Source organism: Suncus etruscus, chromosome 16, assembly GCF_024139225.1.
Source record: "Suncus etruscus isolate mSunEtr1 chromosome 16, mSunEtr1.pri.cur, whole genome shotgun sequence".
In the NCBI taxonomy this organism is placed as follows: domain Eukaryota; kingdom Metazoa; phylum Chordata; class Mammalia; order Eulipotyphla; family Soricidae; genus Suncus; species Suncus etruscus.
Genome location: NC_064863.1, coordinates 184,138 through 200,884, shown reverse-complemented (window position 1 = coordinate 200,884; position 16,747 = coordinate 184,138).

Below are 16,747 nucleotides of genomic sequence, written 5' to 3'. Positions count from 1 at the left end.
TCCAGAACTGAATGAAGACAGGACAATGGCTGTGAATGAGTGGAAATCACCTTCATCCATTCTCACTTGGCTTCCATGCTCAAGAATGCCTCAAGTACCAGTTGTTTGTAAGCTAATATGTAAAGAAAGGCTAATTAAGCTTTTCCCTTTCCACCTGTCCATATACAGACACATGTCTAAAATTTCTGAAGTCTTAATAGTGATGAATATTGTCAGCAAGCTCTTCAGACATATAGCCAATTTGTTTCTCCCTTCTGAAATGCTGCTTATTTCATTGTTTAACACCAAAGATGATATATATGGATAATATATATACATATACATATATATTTCAGTCCTACCACTTTAGTTTTTGTACTTTTTGATGGGCCTGAAGATATCAATATGAAAGAGCCAGGGCTTATTCTGTCATGAAGACACAAGGACAAAGTGAGGTGAGGGAGCCCTGCTCTATGTGGAATTGATTTCTGGTACACAAGCCAAGCAAACTCATTTTATGTTAGTTGTGGTCGTGTAAGATTGTGTCTAAAACCTGAGAATGCCAGATGCAGAACATGAAATCATAAGCATAAATCATAACTAAGTGTCCTGCTGAGGGTATTCTCAGGAGAATCCGTCCCAGGCACCGTCCTGAAGAAAGCATCTCTGATGAGACAAGGCCTCAACCAGAGGGAACTTAGATCAAAATTAAATACTAGGCACACATAGGTCTGGACACCAGCGGACAGTGGAAGGGGTTGCTGAGGACAGAGTTAGGCTGGTGAAGAGACCCCTGAGGCTCTTCAAGCACTATTTCAAGCTCCATGGTGCTGGTCTTATGGTGGCTTTTTCCTGACCTAGGGTGGCTCAGTGGAAAGAAAGCAACTGCTGCCAACTCTGTGTGGCAGACACTCTGCTGGGGATTTATGTAGGGCTGGAGAGCTAGTACAAGGGTTAAGGGGCTTGCCTTACATGTGGCCAAGACATGTTTAAATCCAGGTACTACATACATTTGGTCCCATGAGCACTTTGAGCACTTCCAGAAGTAATGATTGAGCACAGAGGCTGGAATAAGCCCTGAGCACTGTTAGACATAGTCAAAAATATAAACAAACAAATCAATCAACCAATAAATAAATAAAAATAAAGTCCACAGACAGAAATTATCTCCATTGATGTTGGACTTGAATCTAAAGAAGCTGACATAACAAGCATTGTATAGCTCATATATACAACATATGGGTTTAATACCTGTTACCTTTCTAGCTCTATCAGTGTAATAAATCTCATGTCTGAAAAACATGTTCCTTTCGCTAACTGAGAATTAGCAGAGGGTCAGGGATGTGACTCAGTGGTGTATACCTTTGCAAGTCTAAAGTGCTGGGTTCAATTCCTAGCACCACAAACAAAACAGAAACACCAGAAAGATGAAGCCGACCATTATAGACAGCTGAAAACAAAAGTAACACCCTCTCCAAGCATAGCTGATCACTTAAAGATTGACTTTCGGGCCTTTGGACTTCAGCGAGGCCCTGGAACAGTCTGCAACCTGATACTCTTCAGAGTGGCAAGCCACAGCTTGCACCTTCTGATGGGAAGAGCCAGGCACAGAGGGCGTCAGAGTTAAGTGGTCACCAGCACAGGGCAGAGAGAACCCAGGTCTGCTGCCCTCCCCCCGCCACGCTCCCCTGCAACTCTACAGGATCTCACACACAGCTTTCCCTTTCTCACCAAGAAAATCAGCACCAAGGCAGAGCTGGAAACAACACTAAAGTCCTCCTCAGAAGTCTTTATTTTCTCCCAGGCTGACACATTCCAGCCACTAGGAGCTGGAGATAAGACACCTGCGGCTGAAGTCTGGGTGGCCACAGATGGTTGGGGCCAGGCAGTGTCTGCCTCTGTCTTGCATCTGCCCAAATTAAGGAAAATTCCGCTCTGCCTCCCCTCTGGACTGCTGGAGTCTTGGAACTCAGTCAGTCTCTGATGCCCGACCTGTTGGCTGCTGTCACCAGAGGGGGAAGTATTACGGCTTAGCAGGTGATACTCAGAGGTAGCACCTCTTGCCGGAACTCTGAGGCTCTTGAGGTAGATTCAAGTAGAGAGAAGGAACTTGAGTATTTAGGACGGGAGGGAGGGAAGAGGTGGTCAGGGAGATGTCATCTGGAAAGTGTGGAGGGACAGACAGAGAGGCTAAGGCATGAAGATCTGGGGAGAAGAGAGATTAAAAACAAAACAGAAGCTTGCAACCATGTGTGTGTGTGTGTGTGTGTGTGTGTGTGTGTGTGTGTGTGTGTGTGTGAGAGAGAGAGAGAGAGAGAGAGAGAGAGAGAGAGAGAGATCGAAAGAAAAAGAGAGAGAGGAGCCTTTAAAATCACCATTGCTTCTCACAGCCAGGGTGCAGATAAGGAATTATAAAACTCTTTATAAGCAAGTGTAAGGAAGTTTTACCATATCCATGGGATTACTAGCCTCTAGGTATTTTCAAAGGACAGAAGTGGGACGTTTCCTGGCCAGTTACCTTGTGAATGTAAAGACTCTAGAAGTTAAGCACAAGACAGCAATTTAAAAGCATTTTCTAAGGCTCCAAGCAGCCAAGGTCTCATAGCGCTTGCTGTAGGAAATTGTTTAAACTCTGAACTGAGTCAGGTCAAAATGTCAGGCCGAACATTTTATACAATCCTGCCTGGAAGATCCCTGGAGAAAAAGGACAAACAGAATGGGAACTTCCACAACTCCCTTTGCATTAGATGGTTTCGGTTTATGTTTTCTTTTCTAGGGTCAACCCCCACATTGCTCGGGGATCATTCCTGGCCCTGCTCAGAGCTAGGCAGGCACCTAACAGCCGGCTGTCCTAACTCCTGGCCCTAGAAGGTGGCTAGTATGAGCGTCTAGGGACGAGTCCTTCCAGTCGATCGTGTCCCATTGCTGTAATAGAGACCCAAAGCACGAAGCACCTCGTCCAGTCTAGAGTGGGGCGCCATGGGGCCAGGAGGGGCGTGCACTGCAGGGCAGAGTCAAAGTCAGCTCAGGAAAGTCCCCCACGACGGCTTTCCGCCGGCTGATGGCAAGGAGCAATCGTCTCAGCACCCACGGGGGCAAGCCTGGGGGCGGGGGCCCGCCTGCCGGTCCTACCAGGAGCCCAGGTAGGCGCCTGACCCTTGGAGGACCACATGCAAACAGGGCCTGGCCCCTCCAGATTGCTTTTCCCTACCAAGAGTGCCCTGTACTTATTGCCCCCTTCCTTCGTCTGCATCATCGCCACGACCCTCTTATAAACATCTCCGGTTTCGGGGGCCAGAGAGAGCACAGCGGCAGGGTGTTTGAGCTGCACGCGGCGTTTTCAGGACAGACGTGGTTCGAGTCCCAGCATCCCCTATGTCCCTCAGCCTGCCAGGACTAAGCCCCAAGCACGGCTGCATGTGGCCCCCAAACAAAGCAAACCGAAAAGGAGAAAAAGAGTCGGATAGCCGAGACAGCCTTGTGTTCTTCTCATTAGCGAAGGGCCTCCTAGAATCCTTTAATACGAGGCTCAAAGCATCAACACCACGTCCCAGTGAAAGATTCGACCATGCAACCTGTTGGGCGCCAAGGGTCGGACGATTCGCCTGGAAGGGCCTAGAAGAAGGACCGAGAGCTCAAAGAGAGGCCCGGGATCTGGCCTGTCCGTCTGCGGACACTTTTCTAGCGTAGGGGCTGGAGCGGCAGGTAGCACAGCGGGAGGGCGTTTGCCTTGGCCGCAGAAGGACGGTGGTTCGAATCCAGGCTTCCCTTTGGGTCCCCAGAGCCGTCCAGGAGCGATTTCTGAGCGCAGAGCCCAGTGTGGCCCAGGAGCGCCGCCGGGCGTGGCCCCAAACAAACAAACAAACAAGCAAGCAAACAAACAAACAAACAAAAAGCAAAGCCAACCCCCCTGCAGTCTCCCGCCCGCCCGCCGTCTGGTCCCCGGTCCCGCACCTTCGCCGAAGCGGCCAGCTTGCCCTCGGGCCGCGTCCACCAGGTGGCGACGCCGCGCCCGCGTCCGCAGCAGGTGCGCGCGGAGCCAGCCCCGAGCCCCGAGTCCCGGCCCGCGCCTCCCGCCCCGCGCCGCGCCCGGCCGCCCTCCTGCCCGCCCGCCGCCGCCCGCCGCGCAGCGAGCGCTCCCGCGTCCCGAGCCCGCGCCCGGCTCACCGCGGGGCTCCGCGCGCCTTGCCCAGGGTGCCCATGGCTCCGGCTCCGGCTCCGGCTCCGCAGCCGCCCGACGCGCCGCGGGACGGGCGCGGCGCATCGCTCGCTCAAGCGGCCTCCACGCCCGCGCGCCGCCGCCGCCGCCGCCGCCTCCCCGCCCCGCGCCACCCGGCCCGCCTCTCTCGCGCGCTTCTCTCGCCTCTCTCCCTCTCTTTCTCGCTCCCTTTTCTCTGCTCTCTCTCTTCTCTCTCCTCTCTTTTCTCTCCTCTCTCTTCTCTCTCCTCTCTTCTCTCTCCTCTCTCACTTTTCTCTCCTCTGTCCTCTCTCTCTCTCTCTCTCTCTCTCTCTCTCTCTCTCTCTCTCTCTCTCTCTCTCTCTCTCTCTGTTTCTCTGTCTCTGTCTCTCTCTCCCCTCTTCTCTCCTCTCCTCTCCTCTCTCCTCTTCGTCTCTGTCTGTCTGTCTGTCTGTCTCTCTCCCCCCCTCTCTCGCACCCCGCCCAGCCTCCGGGTTTCGGGGTGGCTAGCCCAGGTGGAGGGGAGGGGAGGGGAGAGGCGAGCGAGCGGGCCCGGTTGGGGTGCACAAACACGCCCCAAGAGGGAAGAGCCCTGGCAGAGCAGGTCCGGGGTGGCCCGGGAGACCTGGCCCCTCTGCTGGGGGCCGCTGACCCCTCTCTCTGGCCAGACCCCCCCCCTTTAGTACAAATCCAGTTTCTTTCTTTCTTTTTCTTTTTTTCTTTTTTTTTGGGGGGGGGGGATTTTTGGATCACACCCGGCAGCGCTCAGGGGCCACTCCTGGCTCCATGCTCAGAAATTGCTCCTGGCAGGCTCAGGGGACCATATGGGATGCCGGGATTCGAACCGCCGACCTTCTGCATGCAAGGCAAAAGACTTACCTCCATGCTGTCTCTTCGGCCCCAATCCAGTTTCTTTTGTGTGTGTGTTTTTTAAATCGAATCTTTCTGTGAATTTTATTTCTTTTTATCGTGACCAATGTGAATAAATATAATAAACCAAATCCAATGTGAATAAATCATGATGATAATAATGACGATGATAAAAACCAAATCCAGTTTCCATCTGAGCACAGAGCCCGGGGCCTGGTAAAGCCCAGGATGTGGGACGCGCCCCGCAAGCATGCAGGGGCCACTGGGGCTTTTCTTGGGTCAGTGGAAAGCTAACGGATCCTGGCTTCTGTGGATGGGCGTGGCGACAGGATTTGGGGGACCCTTCTCACAGCCCACCGCCCTGCTGGTCCAGATGATTGGGGTGATAGTAACTGGTGTGCAGAAAGGTGACCACATTGACCCATATCCTCCCCAGAATCAGAGATCTCCCTCCCTCTCAGAGATGGGATGTGGCCACGAATATCTGGAGGACCTTAAGCCTATCCATGTCACACAGCTAGGAAACAACACAGAAATGTGACCTGGGCCAAGATCTCTGACTGGCAGCCAGCCTGTAGTCACGGTGGATGAACCTAAGAGCATCCATTCTCACTGTCCTCACTGTCTGTTGCTTGCGTCTCTGCAGCCACAACCACAGGCCTGAGCCTGCAAACCTCCCTCGGGGACTTCACCTCTATCTTTTCTATCTTGATGTTCTCCAGCACTAAAAAGTTAAAAAAGACATTAAGGGCTTGCAGAGGTAGAGAACCAACACAAAAAGTGGAGGACATGAAAAACTAAGACCCCCAAACCAGAGCCTGCAATGAAAGTTGTTTTGTAAAAAATGCACCCACGGGTGCCAGCAGCTCTCTCTCCTCTCTCTCTCTCTCTCTCTCTCTCTCTCTCTCTCTCTCTCTCTCTCTCTCTCTCTCTCTTCTCTCTTCTCTCTCTCCTCTCTCCCCCCCTCTGTCTGCCAGGGGTTCCACTTATAGCACTGTGGGAGCAACCCCACAGAAACACCAGGTATGACCCAACACACTCTTCCCTCCACAAAATATACCCCTCAGGGTCTATAATACTTTTGCTCCATTTGGGACCGAAATTGGTCTCTGTGTGTAGCACTCAAGTACAGGAAGAAATTTTTCCAGAGAAGAGCTATAGAAAAAATGTTCAAGTCACATTTATATCTATGCAAGGAGCTTAAGGATGCAAATAGTGGTGGGCAGATAGTGCAAGGCTTAATGTGCTTGCCTTAAGCATGCAGCTCGTCGAAGTCTGATCTCTGGACCGGATACAGTCCTTCAACCCACCCCTGAGTACAGAGCCAGGAATAGCCACTGAGCATCGCAAGGTGTGTATGTGTGTGTGTGGGGGGGGGGGGGCAGCAAAGGATTATACTCTTCCAGCCATCTACCTTCCATGCCAAGTGGGATAAGCACACTCATAGATGAAAAGCTTGAATATATGTGTAGATAGGGGTTATTCCGTGTGTACATGCAGCGCAGATGACAAAAGCCGGCAGTTGTGCGCACAAAGATACACACCGAAGCCCGAGACCCCAAAATTTAAAAAGAATTAATAAAGGAAAATTACAGTGCCTAGATTAGGGGTCCATTGTGGTCTTGAGCCCCATCTTCTCTTAACTAGACTGTGTAAACCCCTTGTCATCGATATTGGTCTTCCTAAAGATAGAACTGCCTTTTCCTGACCCTGGCCCAGTGACATGCTAAAGTCATTTCTCTATTTTCAAGTTGCTAAGGTATCTCCAGATAGAGTAGCTAAATTCTTCCTGAGGTGCCCCTTGAGTGGGCCTGCTGCCACGCCATCCAGACACCGGGCCTTTTGTGCTGCATCGTGGTTGCTCCTGGTGCCTCTGATCTCCTGCACTTTTGTTTGTGCTCTTCCCTCAGCTCATTGTCTCTTTTCACCTAGGAAACACGCAAAGACAAGTCACAGCCAATGACTGTCGAAAGGACAAATCACTGCTGGGCAGCGTTATTCAACCTTTTCATACCTGTGGCCCAGTCCTTGTCCCGTATTTTGGCCCATGAGCTGGTGCTTATAACAATATTGGCAAATGAGTGATTTTTCAGCCTGTGGACTGGCACCTACCCATGGCTGTGCAGGTAGGTAGTTGGGACCCACATCGCTGTAGGACACATCGCTATAGGTCACAGGCTCTCTCTCCTGCCTTTCAGGATGTGCTGGATAAAGAGCTGTCTTTGAAAGACATTTATCCAGCCACTTAGATCAATTCCCCAGGGTGCCTACATAGAACTCTCCAAACTAGGGTCCTGCAGGAAAAAAGATAAATATAATTTTCAGGCAGAAAAATAAGATAAAGTCCTCATTCTCATGAGCTCCCACAGAACTATGGAGTCAACACATGAATAGATGATGCACCTTGATTTTACAGCCTCATCTCCGGAGCTGCCACTTCGGGGTCAAGCTATCTCTGCCATCGTGGTCACTGCTGAAAGTTGAGCCTCCCACACGGAACTTTAGGAACACAGCCTCCAAGTTTAGGAGCACATAACTCTGGAGAATGTTGGAGAACTGTGATGGAAAAGGAAGGAGTATGGTGTGTCCTTTGCTTCCTGTTTTGATGTTAGGCCATACCCACTGATGTTCAGGAGGCCAAATGGGATGCGGAGGATCAAACCCAAGTCAACTGTGTGCACAGCAAGTCCCCTACCTGCTACACAATTGCTCCAACACTATTTTCTCTCCTTCTGTGGCCTGCTCCCTGACCAAAAAGCTGGCCTCATAATTTTATTACTATGATGGGCTATTCACCTTCTAAATGCTGCCAGTGCCTGCTGTGACTCCCTGGTGACATAGCTAGAAGGCCCTGCCAGAAAGAGAAGATGCTCCTTCTCCATTACTGTAAGGGCCCAGTGGGCCTCCCAGCCTCTAGCCTGCCATCCTGTCATCTTCTGTTGGAGGAGCAGCACATGTCTTTGAAGTGGGGTGGGGGCAGGTTGTCTCTGGCTTAGCACAGGACTTTCTGGAGGAAAGCACTGTGTTTCTGAGGCTGACACGATTCTCCAAAGAGTTTTATGAGTGCTCTATGAACTATATTCAAAGAGAATTCATCACAACACAAACCCTCCAGGAGATGAGTTGTTCTTGCCTTCAGCTCTGTTAACTCTTGGCTCTGCATTCAGGGATTACTCCTGGAAGATTTGTGGAGAACCATTTGGAATACCAGGGTCTGTACCGGGGTCAGACATATATATAGATAGATAGATAGATAGATAGATAGATAGATAGATAGATAGATATTTAGTAAGCACCCTCCTCACTGTGCTATCTCTCCAACACCCAGAATACATTTCTCCCCAGGACCCCATCTTGGCTTGGCAGACTCACCCAAAACTAAGTCTAATCTATAAGGCCCCCTTATTTGTACATCCCACCTGCCAGAGATAGGTTCCATTGTCAGTACATCTCTGACCTGATAAAGACAGATCTCATAATCTGCACATTCCATCTCACCTGCCAATGGGTCCTGTTATTTGTCCTGTTCAATATATCTACCTCTTATTGACATATTTACGAGTGAAACTGTGCCCACAAAAACGTATATAAGCCAAGTTTTAATAAATTGGAATTGGATTCGAATTTGGCTGGAATCTTTTTCCCACTTTTGTCTGTATCCATGTCTGTCTTTGTGTTTTTGCGCGATCTTCCTCCAAGAAAGAATAACCACATCTTAATTGGTGTCCCTGCAGGATGGGGCACCCACAACCCACAGCTCACAGTTCCTCCAGACAGGTGAGAGCAGAAGGGTCTTGATGAAAATGACCTTAATGTCTCTCTCTGGGATCTCCAAGTTGGAGGCTTTGACACTGCTCTGCAGATAACTACAGGGTTTATGTCATATATAAACAGAAAACTAAAGTAAGTGGTAACACCTGTCTAGAGATACCTTCCTATGGTAGGGAGACTCTTTTAGAAAATAATGTTCTGGATTTTGCTCTGTGCTTGCTTAAGTGATCTGTTATCACCTTTTGTAACTTCTATTTTTACATTTTATTTATTTAGTTATTTATTTTGCTCAGGTTTTACTCCTGATTATGTGCTCAGGGATCACTCCTGCGGGGCTTCGGGGACTAATAGGAGGCTGGAGATCAAATCCAGGTCAGCTGTGTGCAAGTTAAGAATACCTTACATATTATATAATATTCCTCTAGCCCCCAGTACCTTTTATTGTTGTATGTGTACAGGCATCTAGTCAATATATAAATCTTTTCTTGAATCAGTATGGCATAAAAATTCTTTCTAATTTTAACCTCAATCGCTTTAAAAAAAGGAAAAGAAACCAGAGAGATAGTACAAGAGTTAGGTGCTTGCTCTGCATACAGCTAACCCTAGCTAACCCTGCATCACATATGGTACCCCAAACTCCTGCCAGGAGTGAACATTGAGCACTGCCCAATGTGCCCTCCCCAAGACCAAAAGCAGAGAGGGGAGGTAACAAAGGTGGGAGGTAACAAAGACAAGTTTCTGGGGACCCCATTTTTGGGGGGGATTTGGGTCACACCCAGCAGCACTCAGGGGTTACTCCTAGCTCTATGCTCAGAAATTGCTCCTGGCAGGCTCAGGATACCATATGGGATGCCAGGATTCAAACCACTGTCCTTCTGCATGCAAGGCAAATACCTTACCTCCATGCTATCTCTCCAGCCCCAGGGAACCCATTTTTATAAACATTTTATTGCAACCACTTTTTTGTTGGTTTTGGAGCCAGGGCTTGTTCTGCACTCAGGAATCACTCCTGGTGGTGCTGGGGGGACCATATGGGATGCTGGATAGAAAACCTGGGTTGGATACGTGCAAGGCAAACTATCTGCTGTACTATTACTTTGGCCGTAAGCATCACTATTTAAAAATGATATTCAGGAGCGATAGCACAGCGGTAGGGCGTTTGCCTTGCGTGCCACTGACCCGGGACAAACCCAGGTTCAATACTGGCATTTCATATGGTTCACTGAGCCTGGCAGGAGCAACTTCTGAGCACAGAGCCAGGAGTAATCCCTGAGTGAATGGGGTGTGGCCCAAAAACAAACAAACAAAAAAGATATTCAGAGAGAAATGGTTAGAAGCATCCTGGAGATAGATTAACTTTAAAGTACAGCCCTAATGTTCCCTTCCAAGTGACCCTGAGCAAGTAAACTCTCTGAAGCTCCTGTCTCAGGGTCTATAAAAGGGGGTACAAAGAATGCCTCCACTGTGGAACTTTGAAAACAATTGTCTGCGAAGGGCATGGCAGGTATGTGGCAACCACGCAGGCATGTTCATGCTGTGGTTGATGACTCAGGTCAGGTGTGGGCACACAGGTGCTGGTTTCAGGAATCTAGAAAGAGCTGTGCTGTGGCTTCCACGGGACACCTGCCCCAATTCTTGGTTAATGGGGAGCTGACTTCACAGAGGATGTGAGGTCAGGGCTAAGAGGCAAGGAATGAACCAAAAAGTGAGTAAAACAGAAATGAAGGCAGAGACTAGTGAAAGAGAGAAAAAGCAAAGCAAAGAGCAGACAGAGGTTGGGGCAAGGAAAAACAGAGCATTCTTTGAAGGACAACTTATTCTGGTGCTTTTCTTCCCACCCCAGCAAATAAATAAGGTCCACAAGTGTGGCTCCATCTTTTGCCTTCGCACCTTAGAGCTTTCTTCTGGGTTCTTAAATCCCGGGTTCTGCTCTCTATAGCTTTGTATGTGATTTCCTTAACACCCTTCTTGTGTTTGCCTTTGTGTGCTTGATTGAGATGCTCGCGATGCAGACAAGAGAGGGTTCATTAAAATTCAACATCGCGCTGCTTTTCAAAGAGCTCACTTTGCAATCAGAACAGCCGTTATTTAAATGTGGTAAAATGAGTTTGGCAATGCAGCCACTATTTTTAAAACTCCATTTGTGCACCTGATGTCCACCAGAGCATTCATACTACTTAATAATTGAACATCTACAAAGACACGCACATGTGGGCAAAACTTGGAAAAATAAAATAACACCAATTCACAGAGAGGTGCAAATAGCCTGGATCAGTCAAGCGGTGCTGTTTTCAACAGGTACTTTCATGAAAGTTCTGTATTAACATAGTATTGAGATGAAAATTTCTAAGTATAGGAGTGAACCAGGGGTGAAATCACTGTAAATTAATCGGGGTGTGCGTTTCTCAAACAGATGATTTGTAGATAGATCTTTGCCGCCCCAGGGAAAATCCTTTTCTATTTTAAGTGGAGCATTCTTTTCTCATATTGAAGGAATTTAAAAGCAGGCCATTTCACAAGCAACTCACAGGCCTGTAGCCTCTTGATTTAGGAGGGGGAGGGAGGGTTGTTTGGGGGCCACACCCAGTGATGCTCAGGGGTTACTCCTGGCTATGAGCTCAGAAATTGCTCCTGACTTGGGGGACCATATGGGAGGCCCCGGGGATCCAACCAAGGTCCATCCTGGGTCAGCCACATGCAAGGCAAATGCCCTATTGCTGTGCCATCACTCCCAGTCCCTGTGGCCTCTTGATTTTGACCAAACATAATTTCTCTGTGCTTACGCCCAGTCTCCACCACCCTGCTCAGGTGTACCTTTTTATTCAGTTTGTTATGGAGTGAGGAGTGAAACTCTTGTGGGCAGAGAACAGTCTGATGATGAAAGGATAAGAAGAATCTGTCTCCTTTGTTCCTCTGCGTTAAGAAGTGTGTAGGGTGAGGACTTGGTTCTAGTAGCCCCAGGATAGGAGTGTCTGAATGCTTCAGTGGGTAACCTCACCTTTGTTTGCAAGTAGAGAATTTGTTTCACAAATAATAAAGTCACACCCAAGAGAGCACCCTGCAGATGAGAAAGGCACTTGAAAAAAGCTGAAAGCTGTTGTTTGCTACAATTATTGATCAGCATAGATCTACTTCTTCATTGAACTGGCAAAGACTTACATGCTTTTATGAAAATAATTTCATTTTCTGGGGGCCTACCCTGAAATTGCTCAGAAAGTTCTCCTGGCTCTGAGCTCAGGGATCACTCTTAGAAGTGCTCAGGGGACCAAATGGAATGCCAAGAAGCAAACCTGGGTAGGCTGTGTATAAGGCAAGTTGGCTTAACCCCCTTAATAGTTCCCCAGCCTGGAAAAAATTTCTTAGCATCCATCTAAAAATAAACAGCCAAAATGCACTATAAAAAAAGTTTCTGGGGCTGGCGAGGTGGCGCTAGAGGTAAGGTGTCTGTCTTGCAAGCGCTAGCCAAGGAAGGACCCAGGTTCGATCCCCTGGCGTCCCATATGGTCCCCCCAAGCCAGGGGCAATTTCTGAGTGCTTAGCCAGGAGTAACCCCTGAGCGTCAAACGGGTGTGGCCCGAACCCCACCCCCCAAAAAAAAAGCTTCTTTTGTGCTTTTTTTGACCAATTTCTTTTTCCCTGCCTCTTGCTGATACAACTCACTCTGACTGAACTCTGAACAGACTGTGGCTGGTGAGCTCTACCTCGTGACTTCCTAAACACGAAAAGAGCCCTGCTCCTCAAGTTCCGCAAGTGCTTAGCTGAATTGATTTTAAATTAATCAGTGCATAGCACTGCCATATATTGTGATAAATCCAGGCTGTCCCCATGTATGTGATTTTCAAGTGTTCCAGATGTGGGTTATGTTTCCCAAACAGGATTATGTTGGACTGGATCTTAGTCTGGCTCATGAAGCTCTGGTTGAGTGCCTCTGGTATCATTAATTTGAAGGATGGTGGAGAAATCTGGATTAGATTTATGATGGAAATAGACAAGTTATAGTTAATCAACATCGGCAACTGTTGAAAAAAAATCAAAGTCTGTGACTTTTTGTCTTCTGCCAGCCAGAGAAAGTCTGAAGTGCAGAAGCTGGCCTCAGACTTCTCTATCTACATTGATTGCTTTAGGCTCTGAAGTCTTGCCATTTGCAGGGCTTTCTCATTCAAATATATTTCAAAATATATATCATGATAGTGATGGCATAAAGATAATTATAACCCAGACTGGTTTCATTATTATTACATTCACTATTATTATATGTGCTGTGTCTTCTGATTTTCTGAGATATGATATGAAAGCATTTTCCATGGACTCCAGACACTTTCCTAGATGAATTGGTCCTGGGAGTTAGGCCAGTTTCTTCCTTAAAGCCAAAATGCTCTATCTTGGTTCCAGCAGAATCGGTATCTTTTCACTGTTGAGGAGTATTCATATAAAATAAAGGAAAGGGGGGGGGCAAAGCAATAGCACAGCAGTAGGGCATTTGCCTTGTACGCAGCTGATCCAGGACAGCCGGTCGTTCGAATCCCGGTGTCCCATATGGGCCCCCAAGCCAGAAGCGATTTCTAAGTGCAGAGAGAGCCCTGAGCGTCACCGGATGTGGCCCAAAAACCAAAAAATAAAATAATATAAAATAAAATAAAGAAAAGGGGCTGGATATACAGTAAAGTGGCTGAGGTGCTTGTCTTCCATGTCGTTGACCTGAGTTTGATCCCTACCAATCCCATTCGGTTCCTTGACTCCAGCCAGGAGTGATGATCCCTGAGCTCAGAGCCAAGGGTAAGTTCTGAGCACTGCCGAACATGCCCCCAAAACCAAATAAAATATTTGGCTATATCTTATTTTGGGAAGGAGACTTAAGATGCAAAGCAGGGAGGGAGGAACCTGAAAGATTCCATGAGAGCAGAGAGGAGAGAGAGGGCTGCTGAGTAAAAACTCACAGAAGAGGAGAGAGAATGAAATACATGGTTCTCTGAAACTAGGGATGTGGGGATTATCTCAGGTCAGAGGGTTCAGTGTAGAAGGTACAAAAAGACACTGACCAGCTATTGGTGCTGTGCCAAGAGGTGCTGCTCCTGTACCAACAAGGGAATGAGGACCTGGAGTTTCTATGCTGTGCTTGGGGTTGTCGTACCCAGTGGTCCAACCAGAAAGGACCTGGGTGATTCCCAAAAGAATGCTCAGCAATTGGGCACAACTGGTAGGAGATTAAAAGCAATATGGAGACCTGGTGAGGGCCAATTTAGAGTTCAGCTATGCCAAGCCAGCTTAGGTTCTTAACCTTTTCCACTGTATCTTTGCTAATTCCAAATTTCTCCTTTGGGGGCTCTTCCTGGTGATTTCTGGTTAAAAGAAACTACAGTTCATCCTGAGGGCCTGAGGATACAGAGTTTTGGAGGGCCTATGGAACCAAGAATTATCTGGTTCTTGCTGCCAGTGCTCAGGAGCCTCCAGAACCACATGCAACAGTGCTGGGGGGTCTCTGGAACTGTACCCAGTGCTGCTAGAGGGAAGATTTAGTGCCATGAATTGAACTGTCTATATACAAATCATGTACCTTTATCATGTACCTTCATCCCCATTCTAACTCCCCTACCCTGAATTTCTTATAATGATTCTATATATCTCTCTATCAAATAACTCCTGCATACCAAGCACACAGCTAAAATATAAGTACATGTTATTTTGGTTTATCCTTGGGAAAACACGTAATGATCATTTATTATTATTGTTTTCACTTTGCAGATGGGGATGTAAGCCCAGAAAGGTTAAATAGTAGTAGCTAGTGAAAAACGAAAGCTGGGTTTCCAATTAATGTGATTCTGGAACTCAAAATCATCATTTTGCCACACTGCTTTACTCTTTTTTTTTTTAATTTTATTGAAATCATGTGACTTACAAAGTCCTTCATAGTTGGGTTTCAGACATATAATGAATCAAGGCCACTCCCACCACCAGTGTCAAACTCCTTTCACCAATGTTCCCCAGGTGCACTCTATACCATTTCCCCATGAACCCCAGTCTGCCAGTTTAACAGGCCCATTTTAAGTTTAGATTGTTAAAGTTTGGGTCTCTTGATTCCATGGTTGTTGCCTTTGGTTTGGATATTTAGTTCTGTCCTTTTCAACACCACCAATGCACCTGAAATTGCTTAGTTCCAGGCCCCCATCCTTCCATTCTTGTGTTTCTCCTCTTCCACTCAGTTTCTTTCCTTCTCCTCGCTATACTCTGGAACCAATGGTGTTTAAGATAATTATCATTTAGGTCATTGAGTTTCTTCATGCAGTTGTTCTAAACACTATATATAAGTGATATCATTCTGTATTTATCCTTCTTCTGGCTTACTTCATTTAACATAATATCTTCCGATTCCATTCATATTGCAAATTGCATGACTGCACGTTCCTTACAGCTAGGTAGTATTCCATTGAATATATGCACCACATCTTCTTGATCTACTTGTCTGTTGCTGAACATGTAGGTTGGTTCCAAGTCTTAGCTATTGTACTGAGTGCTGCAATGAATAGCGATGTGCATACATCCTTTTGGATGAAGGTTTTTCTGTCCTGGGGATACACTGCTTTACTCATAATATACTTAATTTTATTCCCAAACCATTGAGCTTAATAGCTGTTACCAATTCATAATTTCTGGGTGAAGTAAAAGGGGTAAGTCACCAACTCCAACAAACAGTTGAAGGTCTTGGGAAAGTGCTAACCTTTTCATTCCTAGTCACAAACCTGAGTCTCACTGGGCTCAGAAGTTGGGTCTAGTTACAGCTAGCTACTCCTTATCCAAGCTCCAGCTAGACTAACTCTCCAAAAATAAAAAAGACACAACTTTTCATAAAAAAGAACATTGGGTTAGAAGAGGGTGAGGGGGTTGACAACAATGACTCCTTCTTTCAGGTACTACCCCAAGCTTTCACTTTCAGTTCTTTGAAAAGTGAAAGTGTACTGTTGTCTGAGTGCTATTAATATTTGGCCCAGATTCCCTCCACCGATCAGTTTTCAAATGGCAGTGTGTGAGCACATGGCTATCCCTACAATAGTAACAGCTGTTTTATTCCTGAGGAAAGGCTGCAATCTCTTCTGTTCACTGTGCTATTGTTGCCATGACTCATGTTCACATACACATGGTTACTATGTTCACACACTTTAGTTTGAGGTGCTTGCACACATTTTGGTTGCTGTCTTATCAGTATCACTCTTTCCTTTTCATTCTTGAAGAACACTTACACTTGCATTTTCTTAAATATTGGGGCAGGGGCAGTTTTGCTAGGTAGCCCAAGTGTCACTATTGGTAATATCAGGCTTTAGGTGTCAAGAATTGACCATAGGCTTCATGCCAGGTGATGCAGACACAATCTGGGTCAAAGTCATACTCAGTAGTACTCAACGACATGCTGTGCTGGGCACTGGACCCCAGGCCTGGTAAGTGCCAGTCATGTGCTCCATTCCAGCCCTAAAGGTATTTAAAACTTTTCAAACTAATAGATCCATTTGTGTGTGTGTGTTGTGCAGAGATGGAACTTCAGTATTTATATATGTGAGACATAAGGTTTTGCCACTGCGCTACATCCCTGACACAGAGGACTACTTTGATTAATTTTGTAAAAACTTTTTATTTTATCTTCTGTTAAACTAGATGCCTGGTGTCTCAACCAGGTTTATGCCTACCACATCCTACCCTTCCAAAGAATGCTGGAGTACACAAAGGAAGTAATTGGCCCGGTCACCAACAGAACAGATAGCTGGAAATAAAGATGTACAAGGAGATGGCAGGAGGCTTACGCTGAATTCCTGCTACAAACCTGGTGCAGACCCAGGATGGTGAAGAAGTGTTGTCTGAATGTCTATCTGTCCCTGTCCTCTGTCCTCTGTCTGTCTGTCCCCTGTCCCTGTCTTCTGTCCCAGGATGGTGAAGAAGGGATGTCTGTCTGTCTGTCTGTCT